This window comes from Phocoena phocoena, chromosome 12, assembly GCF_963924675.1.
Source record: "Phocoena phocoena chromosome 12, mPhoPho1.1, whole genome shotgun sequence".
NCBI lineage: Eukaryota > Metazoa > Chordata > Mammalia > Artiodactyla > Phocoenidae > Phocoena > Phocoena phocoena.
This window is the reverse complement of record NC_089230.1, coordinates 65,300,109-65,315,264: the sequence shown is the minus strand read 5'-3', so window position 1 is coordinate 65,315,264 and position 15,156 is coordinate 65,300,109.

Genomic DNA, 15,156 nt, shown 5'->3' with positions numbered 1-15,156 from the left:
AAAATCTAAATTGACAGTCTACCATTTTAATACTAATGAAGTGATTTCTGTAAACCTACACTAAATTCTTTGAAGTTTCCTAAAGGGTAAATGATTTGTATTTATTATCCTCTAATAATCCTTGAATTTTATATTCACAGATTAAAATACGTTGTGTATATTTTTATTCTATAAAATCTCAGTCATGCGAGCTTGCTTTTTCTTGTTTCCTAGTTTTTCTATCCAGTTCATCCTAGGCTGCCTAGTTCAGGCATAAAATATGAAATACTATTTTGTAGACCATCAGCTTATCAACATCTAACACCAAATAATATTGATTTGAAAGTTCTGAGGAAATACAGCCTGATTCATACTTCTTAGAATCATTTCACAATATCTGTCGTTCAGGTTGTATACCCACCGTGGATATATGACAGACAAGATTTAATTTCAATTTTAGTAGCAGTTTTGTTTCATTTTTTTCTCTTGTGACTGGAGCTTTCTGTTCTATTTACACTTGAGTCATGGAATGGAATGTAGATTCTGCTTCTGTTGTACATCTTTTAGTAGGTATATCTTGCCAGAAATGATGATCTGGAACAAAAAAATAATTTACTAACAAAAAATATGCTTAAATTTATACTGTGATTTGACATTTGCCTCATGTTTAAATAGGCGAAGAATTATAGAAGTCACATAAGACCTAATGGGTCTGTAAACAAGAAAGTCTTTAGTTTTGATGAACACTCTAACTGGGGTGGACTGGGAAAGTTCTTCATGAACTCCCAGTTTACAATATTTTTTATGTAAGAAACATAGAAAAAAATGTGTTTTATAAAAAGCCACTCCAATGCCAAAGAGTAATGAAAGATTTTGAACCCAGTTTACTTTTTAAAGGATACTCTTTCTTCACCTCAAATTCCAAGAGCTATTCATGTCCTTTACAACTAGTTTTGCTTAAATGCTTCACCACATCAACCCAGTTACATCCTCAAGGAAGTTCTCCTTTGTGATCTGTTTATCTGCCAGCTTATGTTTCTGGGTTTACTGTAGTGTTATATAGATAGAGCCCAAATTAAAATAAAACATTGGTGATAATTATTAATATTTATTGCATGCATTTTAAGTCAGACCATCTGCTAAATACTTTACAGCGATACTTCATTTCTTTTTTGCATCAGCCCTCCAAGAATGGGAGAAGCTCAGATAAGTTAATTAACTTGTGCAGAATCACACAGCAAATGGCTGAGTTGCACAACCAACTAGACTGACTCCAAAGCCAAGCTCTCAAACACTGTGCTTTACCCTCATACAGACCAAATGGCAGACTAACATAACTTTTTTTCTTAAATAAATTTATTTATTTTATTTATGTTTTATTTTTAGCCTTGTTGGGTCTTCATTGCTGCATGTGGGCTTTTCTCTAGTTGCGGCGAGTGGGGGCTACTCTTGGTTTCAGTGCACAGGCTTCTCATTGCGGTGGCTTCTCTTGTTGAGGAGCACGGGCTCTAGGTGCGAGGGCTTCAGTAGTTGTGGCTCACGGGCTTTAGAGCGCAGGCTCAGTAGTGTGGCACACGGGTTAAGTTGCTCCGCGGCATGTGGGATCTTCCCGGACCAGGACTCGAACCCGTGTCCCCGGCATTGGCAGGCGGATTCTTAACCACTGCACCAGCAGGGAAGCCCCCACTAACATAACTTTAATAAAACACACATTCACCTAGATGCTCTAAGAATGCTGTCCTTTAAAATAACAGCCTCAGTGTAAGTTCAGGGTGGTATGTCAAGTCATTCAAGTCTGTACAACAGTAGATGAATGACAAGGCCCCTTTCAATAAGATCCAAATGAGAACTGCATACTTCTTCATCTTTTTCTTCTGCTTTCAAGACTCTTTAAGATCCTCAAGGGCGTCTCTGTGAGTATTTTTATTTCTAGAGTCCTAACTGGGTTTGAAGTTCTGGTATGTACCTTTTTGCCTAATGTTATCAGTTGTTTTCATGCGTTTGTGTGAATTTACTGGAAATTAATTTGGATAAATGCATCTGGCTTATAGACAGTTGAATGGATTTCACATTAGTGTAAAAAAAAATCACAAAGTTTGGCCTCTCATTTCTTGTAACCATTTCATTGTCTCAGTTTTGTTGCAGTTTCCATGGGTAGAATTTTAGTAACTCCATTTTTTCCACTACATAATTCAGTAACTTTAATAAACTTGTCTCCTGGCTGAACACCATGTTAAAAATCCCATGCACAATTTCTTCAGAGCAGCACTTTATTACCAGTTTTACTGTGATGCAGTATTAATATAAAATGATGGCACTTGGACTGTGGAGGCACTATTATGCATTTACAATAATATTTATACAAATAATTAAACGTTCATTTTATTGGCTAGAGCATGTCTATGTAAAGGGCTCTTTTGCACAAATTAACTGAAAAAAAAATTGAAAGGCCACTGTGGTCTCTATCAGGATTTCCTCTGATTGGACTGCAAGAAGATCTAGTTTCAAATATTGCATCTGTCATCTGTACTTCATATCAATGAATTAATCAAAATGACGGTGGAGAGAGTTTTTTGAATGTTCATTATTTCAGCTATTAATTTTTAAAAGCAGCAAATGTTGCAAGTCAATAGCATCCATAAAAATTGATTTATTGTGCAATTTCCTTTATACTCCTGGAAGCCAAGAGCAGATTCCATGCATCCAATGCTTTCTATTTCTAAGGCACCCTCCTCACATCCATTTTCTTAAGATAAATTATTTAGATGAAAGAAATGTAATCCCATTTGAATTCCACTGATTTGAATTCGTAGGAACTGACCACATCAAGGAAATGTGAAATTTAGCATGAAAAAGAACTACACACAGAAGAAATTACATCGTGAAAAATCACAGAAATGTAATTTATATTAAAAAGCGCAAAAGATTCTTGATCAATCACATTACTTCTGTGATGTAGGTAGCCTCACATGACACTCTGATAGAGTTTGGGGACACTCAGGACCCATCGGTGCCATTTATACCATGGATGTTTCAATTAAGACATATACTATTTCCTTTATACACAGACATCACATGTCATCCTGGAACTGTTTACCACTAAATATATTTGCACTTCAATTTCAGAACTGAATTTGGAGTTGGTCAATCTGTGTTTGAATTCTGATCCTGGCTCTGCTAATTTATAGCTATTTTTTCTTAAACAACACTTAATCCTCTGAGTTTCAGTTATCTTCTCTGTAATACATCCTATAAAATTTATTCAATAGGTTTTTAATTAAGAGTTAAACAAGAATGAATAAGATAATATTCATAAAACATTTATCACAGTGCTGTTCATTACATGTGATTATTCTTCCACCCAGAAATGTCCAGGTCTCTGATAATATAATTTGATTATGAGAAATAAGTATTTCTTAAAATGCCATTTCCACTAACTGGTATTATTTCCACTTTAACCAACAATGGTCATTACAAGTAGTACATCTGAAATCCAAAGGAAAATTCATGGCTCTTTAAATAGTCCTTTGAGGTAGAAAGTGATGATATGATGCTAGTCAAACCCAGGGTCCGTACTGCTCCTCCAATATGTTGCCCGTCCCTTACTGCAAAGAACTCTCTCTTCACACCTAAAATACCCTCTCCCCAGTGTCTTCAGATCAAAATGAGGGCAGTTCCAAAGCTTCTTATGATTTTCAAAGCTAAAATGAGGAGTGTGGGCTGTATATGGACATTGAGGGGCAGATTTCTGAGCAATACTTGGGTAGGTCCTGCCATGTTGCCACTGAAGGGGGTTGCCATGTCCAGCTGGCTCCGGCTGGCTAAGAGAAACAAAAGGATAAACTGGCTTTAAACAAGGCTGAACCCCATACCTTTCAGACACCTCCCACCGCTTACAACTCCATCCTGACCATGTAGGAAATCCCAGATTACTATCTAGCCGAGGAGAAATCACAATATAGCTTAAGTATTTTCTTCTCATGGTTTTTGTTTATTTTAGATAACAAAACTAATCATTATATCTACTTCCAGAAGGAAGAGCAAGCAGAGAAAAATAAATTGGCATACTGAAAATTTAGCAGTCCAAAAGAGGGGAATCATTTTGAGCATTCAGAACATATGTTCTCCAATTATTATGGGAAATTGGAGACATTTTTTTAGAGCTTGTAGAGATTCTCAGCCAGACCCAAGAAAATTTTGCACAAAAGTTTGACAAAAGAAGATCATGATATAGTGATACTGTTTTGGAGCTTTAAAACAATAAGTGCTGAACTAAAACATTTTTTTAAATTGTTCCCAAGGAAAGCTCTATCAATATCAATAAAACATAATTAGCACATTAGAAGACCAGAACTCAGCTGAGAAAAAAAATGATGGAAGGTAATGAGAGAAATAAGAGCAACGAAGGTTATATTTATATGATCCAATATATGTCATTTGAATCTTAGGAGGAGGCAATAGAATTTACAGAAGAAAAGCAGTGATAAAATAACACAGTAAAATTTCCTGAGAGGACCAGAGACCTGTATATTTGTTTTCTATTGCTGCTGAAACAAATTACCACAAACTCAATGGTTTAAAGCAACACAATTGTATTACTTTACAGTTCAGTATGCTAGAAGTCTGAAATGAGTCTCACTGGGATAAATCAAGGTTTCCAGCAGGGCTGCATTCCTTTCTAGAGAATGTAGAGGAGCGTCTTTCTTCCCTGCATTTTCCAGCTTCTAGAGGCCACTCACATTCCTTGGCTCGCGTCATGGCCCTCTCCTCCACCTTCAAAGCCAACAACTTTACATCTCTCTGACCCAGCTTCTCTTGTCATATCTCTTCTGGCCACAGCTGGGAAAAGTTCTCCAATTTTAAAGCCTCTTGGGATTAGATTGGACCCACTTGGATAATCCAAGACGATCTCCCCATCTCAAGGTCCTTAACTTAATAATGTCTGCAAATCCCTTTTGCCTAAAAAGGTAATGTATTCACAAGTTTCAGGAACTTGGATGTGGACATCTTCGGAGGCTTAGTCTTCTGCCAACCACAAGCTGTGTGTCTATACGGAAAGGGTTCAGGGAGTGCAAGACAGAATTAATGAAAAGTATACCCACATATATCCTAAATTACAAGGATAAAGGGGAGAATTTAATAAGAATTGGATTTTGAAAAGGAAAGAATAGCATTAGCATAAAACCTGTGAAACACTGTGATCCAAGGAACTCTCTTAGATTGGTTATGGTGAATAACACAAGATGCCGTTACAATACTCCGTAGCTCCGTGGCTTAACAGAGTGAAAGTACTTTTTGGTTCTGTAAAACCCAGCACGTATTTCTGAGTAAGTAACCTTCCCTGTGCTCATTCAGAGACTCAGCCAACCTCTTTGTGGCTCCACCTTCTTCTAGGTTTTCAGAGTCTTTTTTCAAAGTCAGTAGATGGGGAAAGACAGACAGGAAAGCTTGAGAGGTGTTTCTGGGGCAAGCATGGGTGGGGCCTCCATCACTTCCCTGCCCAGAATGCTTGTAAAGGTTTGCCGGGGAGGAACAGAAGTGGGTTTTGATAAAAACACAGCTCTCTAAGCAACAGGTACTACAAATGGCTTTCTTAAGATAAAAGACTGATTCCCCATAATTCTATTTACTGCCCAATGATTATTCACTTGAGGATACAGACACACACAGACATTTTTAGGTATGTAAGATATTATTCATCATACCACTCATAAACAAACACTTCCTGAAAATTACCTAAGGAGATCAGGTAGGTAGGATATCAGAGTATACACCTATAATCAATATCATATATATGAACTTTTTTAAGCACTCAAAACTTTTCTGCATAGTAATTGAATAAGCTATGTTCTTGGACTCTCATGTAGTAAAACTAGAGTATAATACCTGAAGAATAACATATAAAGAGACGTAACAAAACATGACCTAGTTGGTAATTACGAAGTGTCCTGTGGTGGTGGAGACTGTGACATTTTTGGAGGGAAAGGGTCATTATTCTGCCAGGGACATGGGGGAGAACCAGGCTCTACTTCTTACTAGCTGTGTGACCTTGGGCAAGTCACTTAGCCTTCCAGTACTTACTTTCCGTCAGTAGTAAAAATGGAAATAATATTAATTTTTATCTCATGAAGTTGCTATATTAGGTAATTCATATAAATAATGTCAGGCACTTTTTGTATATTATCTAAGTATTTGGAACATTGTGCTGTTTTTATTAATTGAAGGAACTTATAGCCAAGATATAATGAATATAAAAATTACAGAATATCTAGCAATCAAATATGAGAAAAAATTATATTCACATATATATTAATATACATTAATTATATACTAATTTTACTCTTCAGATGTGCCTATTTTGGTATGTAACCAATGCACCGAGCTTTTAGAGCCAACAGTTACGTTTTCTGTTTCTAGAAATTGTATGTGGCAATGAAACAATCCACCCTTTATTGTCTTAATCGTGTCCCGTTCTTCATTACAGTTTCAGTTCCCTTATTCTTTAAATTCTAATCATTATTATCTTATAGTCTTTTCCCAACGTCTCTGTAATCTGAAGTTTGTCTTGTGCTAATTATCCTGTTTGTGGCACCTGCTCATTCCACCTGTAATTTGTTTCTTATGTAACTTGTAGCTTTTCTCTTGTGGGCTCCAGGATCTTTAACTCTTTACTTAGACGCTGTTGATTTGCTTTCCTTGTGAACCCTGTGGGGTGCACGGGTGCCTTCAGAGCGCTCCTGAGCTTGTGTCTGCCCCGTGAATTTACAGTGGCCCTGGACTACTTAAAAATGTTAATTTCTTTATCTATAGCTAAGTCACAAAGGTAAAATAGATTTGGACTTCACAGATGAGCTTGATGAAGGTGAGGCTTTGACTTTTTTTCTTTTCACTCAAGGCTGTAGCCACAGGCAAGCCTCCTCACCCCTTCTTTACTTGTAAACAGAAGAGAAACCTCTTGTTTGCTCCTGGCTTCTGGAGGTGGATCAGTTTTGGTTCCCTGTCTGTCCTCCCATTGGGCTGAGGCCACATCTCCTAATTCCGTGGGGCATTAGGGCCCAGCTTCTAGCCTCTTAGGAATCTATTTGTGATAAAAAGCCCTGTGAGTGGCCAGGTAATTCGTTCTCAGGACTACTACACTGCTTTTGCTTCCTCTTCTCTTGGAAACAGAGATGTTACTTCTTTCTTTCTTTTTCTTTTAATGGAATGGATTTTTCTTTTTTTTTCGATATGCGGGCCTCTCACTGTTGTGGCCTCTCCCGTCGTGGAGCGCAGGCTCTGGACACGCAGGCTCAGCGGCCGTGGCTCACGGGCCCAGCCGCTCCGCAGCATGTGGGATCTTCCCAGACCGGAGCACGAACCCGCGTCCCCTGCATCGGCAGGCGGACTCTCAACCACTGCGCCACCAGGGAAGCCCCTGGAATGGATATTTTTTAAGTTATGCTTTATCCATCACATTTTCATTTTTTTTGTAGCTGAGACTAGGGTAGTGGAATCAGTTACGTCAGTTTAATCTGCCATGTTCAGGGATGTTCCTTAAGTCTCTGTATTAGAAGAATGTAATTTGACAATGAGAGCAAACACATAAAAAGAACAATCTCACTTAGCGATATATAGGCATCCATTCATTAATTATAAATTGTAGTAGAGATACAACAGATGATCCTAGTCTTCATGGAGCTGACTTGCTAACAAAATTGTAAAAATCCTAAATAACATGTATCAAATTGAAACCAGTAAGGTATTAAACTAATAATGCATTATAGACAATTGAATCTGCTCCTAAAATTCAAAGATATTAGAATATATCTTAAAGAAGTTAAAATAATCAACCTATTAATTGATAATATGAACACATTATAATCCTCTCCAACGATGAGACATTTAATACCCACTTCTGATAAAAACACAATATAGAGGGCTTCCCTGGTGGCGCAGTGGTTGAGAGTCCGCCTGCCGATGCAGGGGACACAGGTTCGTGCCCCGGTCTGGGAAGATCCCACATGTCGCGGAGCGGCTGGGCCTGTGAACCATGGCCGATGGGCCTGCGCGTCTAGAGCCTGTGCTCCGCAACGGGAGAGGCCACAACAGTGAGAGGCCCGGGTACCGCAAAGAAACCCCAGAATATACAGAATATACTAAGGTTCAAGAGATAGTTATTTAACATAAAAAGAGTTTCACTAAGAAGCCAACAGTCCCTGTTATTTCAAACACTGCAATACCAGAAGTGTTACTATTAAAATTACAAATGCAACAAGCATGTTCACTATTATTCAATATTATTTAGTAAATTCTAGTTATGCAATGAAAGTACAATCATATGTCAGTTTTAGAAATTAATATAAAATATCATTGTTTTAAAATTATGTAATTGCCTACTTGAAAAATCCAAAAGATTTATTTGAAAAAAACTTAAAAACATAGAAAATCTTAGTAAGCTGGATATAAAATATCTTTTTCTAAACGAAAAAATAGACAAATTTATCCTAATTGGGATAACATTTTATAACTCTCCGTGGGCAGAGTAAACAATTCTACTGAGGAAGAATATAAAAGATGACATGAGTTAGAAAAGTGACATCCATCTTCCTTGATGTGAAGTCTCAATATTTAAAGACGTCAGTTCTCCCAATTAATTTAAAAATTGTGTGGCAAATCATTCTCTTAACGAAATTTGAAGGGAACTTGACAAAAATAATTATTAGGTTAATGGATGAGAATGGCCAATACAATTTTGAAAAACCAGAGTAATAGTAGGCATGATGAGGGTGTCTGGTTTACATGATGTAAAAATGTACACAAATTCAGTCACTAAAATATTGTGTATCTGAAAGACAGATAAATGGAATAGAACAGTAAATCTAGAACCTGGATGTCTACTTAACTGGACTCAAGTTAAGTAGAAATGTAGCACTTGATGATAGCATTTCAAATCAGTGGGGGGAGAAAAACTTAATAAATGGCATTTGACAACTGAATAACTAAATAAACTAGCATTTTAGATCTTCCCCAGACTATTTCCTAGAAATTGAAGACAGATATATTTTTGAAATAACTGCAAACTTTTAGGGGTAATATTTGTAATTTTTACATACACTTTGGCAGTGAGGTAAAATGTATCAATTCTACCTCTCTCTCTCTCTCTCTCACACACACACACACACACACACACACACACATACACAGAATGGAAAAAATGGAGAGATTGAATGACATGAAAAGAAAAAAATAAACATTTTTCTAGGCTGTAATAACTAAAAAATATTAGTGACAAAGAGGAACCATTATTTGCCATTGTAAATTATACATATATAGTTATATATGTCAGTTAACAAACACATATGTATGTCAGTTAACAAACACATATCATAAATTGAGCAAAAGATAACACATGTGTTGGGCTTCCCTGGTGGCGCAGTGGTTGAGAATCTGCCTGCTAATGCAGGGGACACAGGTTCATGCCCTGGTCTGGGAGGATCCCACATGCCGCGGAGCAACTAGGCCCGTGAGCCACAACTACTGAGCCTGCACGTCTTGAGCCTGTGCTCCGCAACAAGAGAGGCCACGATAGTGAGAGGCCCACGCACCGCGATGAAGAGTAGCCCCCGCTCGCCACAACTAGAGAAAGCCCTCGCACAGAAACGAAGACCCAACACAGCAAAAACAAATTAATTAATAAACTCCTACCCCCCCCAAAAAAAAGATAACACGTGTTAATCAGGATAGGCTAGGTTACACTGAAGAAACAAATAGCACAAAGGTTTATTTCTCATTATGCTTCATGTCTGTCGTGAGGTAGTTACAGTGCGTCTCTACATAGTCTTCCTTACAGGATCTAGGCTAGTAGGGAACCTTTCTGGAAACTTGATGCTGCTGTAGCAAAGGAAAAGAGTGATTCCAAACCATGATCTATTAAAACTTCTGTTGGAAGTGACTCATATTATTTCTGCTTATATTTCATTGGTTAAAGCAAATCATATGACCATCCCTGATTTTCAGAGAGTGAGAGTTTATAATCTCCCTATGAGGAGGGGTACCACATTTGAGTGAACCATAATTTAAGCTGCCACCCTACTCAAGGGAGAAAACCCAGCACTCAGCCAATTACAGCAACGAGCTTAAACTTTCAATATCTGAGAGATGCCAGATTGCCCCTGTATCAGGTTTGAAGAGGTTCCTCTTAAACTGGTAACATGCAAACTAAATACTAATTATATGCCCCACCCCTTATTCTCCACATACACACACTGATGGAGCAGGGATAGGATCACCCCACAGTACAATTCCCATTGAGAAATGAGACAACACGGAAGGACACAGCTGAAATCCCACAGGACAGATGTTGCAACGTTTCTTGCATGAAACTTCATTATCCTCCCTGGGAGTATCTACTCATTGTTCGCTGTGACCCTTGATTCTGTTCTCTGGGAGTGTCTTCCTTTTCTCTTTTCCTCGTTAACTATTTCTGTAAAGGACGACAGAGATTACAAAGAACACTTTTTTGGTATTATTATTTATTATTATTATTCTTTTTTTATTACGGTGAGAGCCCTTAACATGAGATCCATCTCTTAGCAAAATTTAAGTACATGATTGTTGACTGTAGACACAAACTTGTACAGCAGATCTTTGGAGCTTATTCATCACTATTTGCCTGTTTAAGTTGATTAAACATTCCCAATTCCCCCCTCTCAAGTAACCCAGGCTCTGGAAAACACCATTCTAGTCTTCGGTTTCATGAATTTAAATATTCTAGATATCACACGTAAGTGGAATTATGCAGTACCTGTACTTCTGTCTCTGGCTTATTGTACTTAACGTAATGTCCCTAAGGCCAATCCATGTTGTTACATGTTGCAGAATTTCCCTTTTTTAAAGGCAAAATAATGGCCATTGTATGTATAGACCACATTTTCTTTACCTGTTCATCTATTGCTGGAGATTTAAGTTGTTTCCACATCTCAGCTATTGTGAATAGTTCTGCAATGAACATGGGCGTGCAGATATCTCCCTGAGATCCTGATTCAATTATTTATACTCAGAAGTGGGATTGCTGGATCATATGGTGGTTCTCGTTTTAATTTTGTAAGGAACCTCCACATCCCGTTTCACGGTGGCAGCACCATTTTGCATTCCCATCAACAGTGTGTTACAGATCCCAATTTCTCCACTTCCTTACCAACACTTCTTGTTTGACGTTTTTTTTTTTTTTTTGAGTTTTTTTAAATAATAGCCATCCTGACAAAATATCTTACCGTGGTTTTAATTTGAATTTCCCTGATGCTTAGTGACAATGAGCATTTTTCCATATACCTGTGGGCCGTTTGTATGTCATCTTTGGAGAAATGTCCAGTCAAGTCCTTAGCCCATTTTAAAATCTGGTTATTAGGGGGCTTTCTGTTATTGAACTGTATGAGTTCTTTACATATTTTAGAGATTAACCCCTCATCAGATATACGGTTTGCAAATATTTTCTCCGCATCATAGGTTCTTTTTATTCTGTTGTTTCCTTTGCCGTACAGAACACCTGTTCCTTAAGATTTCCCGATCTAAGAAGTGTTCTAGGGTTATTTTAATTCTTTAGTCATAATCCCTTTGAGGCCAGGTTGGCTGGCAATTTTGGCAGTTCGATTAAAAAACAGAGTCAACTTCTTGTTTATTTGTTTCAATTAGCATAATGTGCCAGGACTTAACGTCCACGACGTTTTCAGGACTTGATTCTCCACACTTAATTATGGGAACCTTGAGTTTATCAGGCTGGGATTTGGGAGAGCCATACCTCTAGTCTCTTTTACCTGAATTTACTGGGTGCTAAAAACCAATTCAGTTTCAATAGTCTTGATTTGCGCCTTGCCATGAGGCTGAGTTTTAATTATCCTTTGTCACTCAAAGGCTTTCCGGGTTTTATCTTTCCCTGGTTGGTGATAAAAAACTCACTGCATCTTCCAGCATTGGAAGTGTTTCTAGACTCCCTTTTCTCTGTGGAAAACAAGTAAATTCTTTTAATAATTCATCTCCTTTTATAAGTATCAGGCTGAATGAACCAAATAGTAACTAAGGCACACTGTTCACATTCTGTTTTCTAAGTTCTTCACCAAGTAACGCACTCCCTTGGTCCACAATCTGACTTCCAAGTTAGGGCTGAATGTTTTTACCATTACATGACCTGGATTGCTATCCATCGGGCTCTGATAACAGTTTATTCACTGACTACTTGTTCGCCCTGAAGTGAATGCCACATATTTGGGGTTCTTTTTGCTATTATTTCTCACTTTGGGTTCAAGTTTTTAAATTACTCACAAAGGCCTTGCTAAGGAAACAAGTGACACCAAACTATCAGTGTCTCACAGCAATACAAATTTAGTTCTACTCACATTATATGTTCATTATGGGACAATTGTGGTTCTTATCAGGAGCAGCTTCTCCACAAAAGCAACTGTTCCCAGGCTCAACTTCTCTCCAGGATATCAGTCTAGCAGCAGAAGGAAGGAGAATACATAAACAAAGAGCTAATTCTTAAAATTTCAGTCAAGAGGCATGTCACTTCCACTCCAGTTTCTTTTCAGAGCAATTCGTGTAGCCACATCTGAGTTCGCCGGTGAGGTGCACACTCCTCCCACAGAGAAAAGCACCTTAGGGAGAGGCTCTGAATACAGGAAGCTGTAATCCAACCTGCCAATACAGGCAAATCACACGTACGTGCAAATGACCCCAAATAGGACCCATATATAACTTCAAAAATAACAAAGCCCACACGGGTTCGTGCCCCGGTCCGGGAGGATCCCACATGCCGCGGAGCGGCTGGGCCCGTGAGCCATGGCCGCTGAGCCTGCGCGTCCGGAGCCTGTGCTCCGCAGCGGGAGAGGCCACAACAGTGAGAGGCCCGGGTACCGCAAAAAAATAATAAAATAAAATAATAAAGCCTCACTAGAAATGAAATGCAATTTAAAACAGAATAGGATGCCACTCTTCACTCAAATGTTGGGAAATAATTTTGAAAAATGGTAATACCCAGTGTTTAAAAGTTTGTAGAAAAATAGACACTGCGACACCCTTCTGGAGGATTTATAATGCATAAATGTACACAATTTTCAGGAAGGTATTTGGGCAATACTCAAGGATAACCTTTAAAGTAGGCATATCCTTTTTGCAAAATTTCCCCTTTTTAGTGATTATCTAAGACTAATATGAGAAAATGCACAAATATATACGCGTGCATGTAGAAAGTGTTTCATAATAGTACAGTCACGGAAGCATTATTCTTATTAATAAAATGTTGGAAAAAACTGATAATGTCCAACAATAATTGTTAATTAAAGCATGATTTAGTCCTTGAATGGACTATAATGCAACCATTAAGATAATATGTTAATCCCTTTGTAGGAATAGACGTTTTTGCCATATTGTTAGGTAAAACACCATTTTATTCAATATATGTATTATGGAAATAGAAAATTACAAAGCCCCAAATACTTTGATTCAGTCTTGATTAAAATTATAGTTGAAACCATATGTGGTAATTTTCAAATAGTGCTTAGTGGAAAATTTTGGCTTAATAATCTGTTTACATTGTCAGTCTCTGAGAATGCAAAGCAGTGACTTACTTGGCTATTACCCTTTGTTTAGAAAGATAAGGAAGAAGGTTAAAGAATATTTGCATTCCATTACCATAAATATTAAGTTAAATCTATACTTTTCCTGTATCTTGTCATCATAAAGTTGAGCTTCTTTTCTGTTTATCACAAAGGACAAAGGGCTTCGCTGTGAAATTCGTACTTCTACTTTAATAGTTTTTTTTTTTCCTCAAGAATTGTTGGCTTATAACCTTGAGACTACATATGTTTGTTCTCTGAAACCACAACTGTAAGAATATTTGCTGTGGAGGACTCTTGTTTGCTTGAAGTTGTAAACCACGTTTGTCCTAAGTTGTTGAATTTGCTCAGTGACTTGGTGATAATTAAGCAGATATTATCATGTTGATTTTTGTTCTATTTAACCTACCAGGACATTAAAAACTTGTCAAGTATTTTATTAAGTTAAAAACGCATTTAAAAGCCCTCCTCTTTAAAAAAATTTTAAGAGTAAAATATAGTAAGTAGTTAATTAAAAAATACAACACAAGTTTAATTCTACTGTCACATACATGATTCAGAGTATGCATTTATATGCGTGAATGTATAAATAACCAATTCAATCATGTATCTTCACTTAACAATAGTGAACATATTTCCATGTCAATAATATCCATGTTATCAGTTCTAATGGTAGAGTGTTTCAAATTACATTAATTAAATGTTAACAGTGGCTGTATTGGGGTCAGAATTTTTGTTTTCTTCTTTTTGTCTCTTTATACTCTCTAAAGTGCCTACCATGAATGTGTATTTCTTTTGCTATAAGAAACCAAAAAAGAAGAACCCCTCTTACCCATGATTTCACATCCAGATCAAATGCTATTTCTTCCATTCATTAGGCTTTTTGTCGTCACTCCAGTCGAAGGAGACTTCACTCTTGTTGAAACACCTGTTTCTTTTATTTCGTATCATAGTTATATGTAACTTTCCTTTTCTCTTCAGGAAATTCTTCTTTTCCTCATTGGCTCCTTGGGGACAGGGCTGTATTTTATTGTTCTTTAGGGCATGCAGAACTTTTAGCATAGTACCAGCCACACCCCACACCGTGGCACTGTTGAACACATGTTCCACAAAGTTAATTTGTACAATCGGATGCTCGCCTAGGTCGCTTCCAGTTTGCATCCAGTGCTTGGTCATCATCACCCAGGACTCCCCAGGACTCCCTGTGGGTAAGCTGAGAGATGGCTCAGCTCTCCTTATAAAGCAAGACACATTTCAAAGAGCAAGCATATTTTACTTGGAAATTAAAACTTTGTCTTCTAAAGAGGTGATTCTTTAAAACGTTCCTTCTGGTAGTCATCTGAAAATGGAAGTTAAATGGGGAAAGCGTTTGTTTTTCCACTTTCAGTTGATTCAATTTCTCACTCAGTGATTGTTGTCTTTACACCCTCCTTGGCATCTTTGACGAAGGAGAACTGGGGCCTTGCAGCATATCTGGGTTCCACTCACTTCTTCGTTTTGATCTCAAAACCTAGCTACCCATCATGTATATATTTTTCTTTAACAAAAGCAAATCTGGAAAGTCCACATATTATGAGAAGTGAATTTA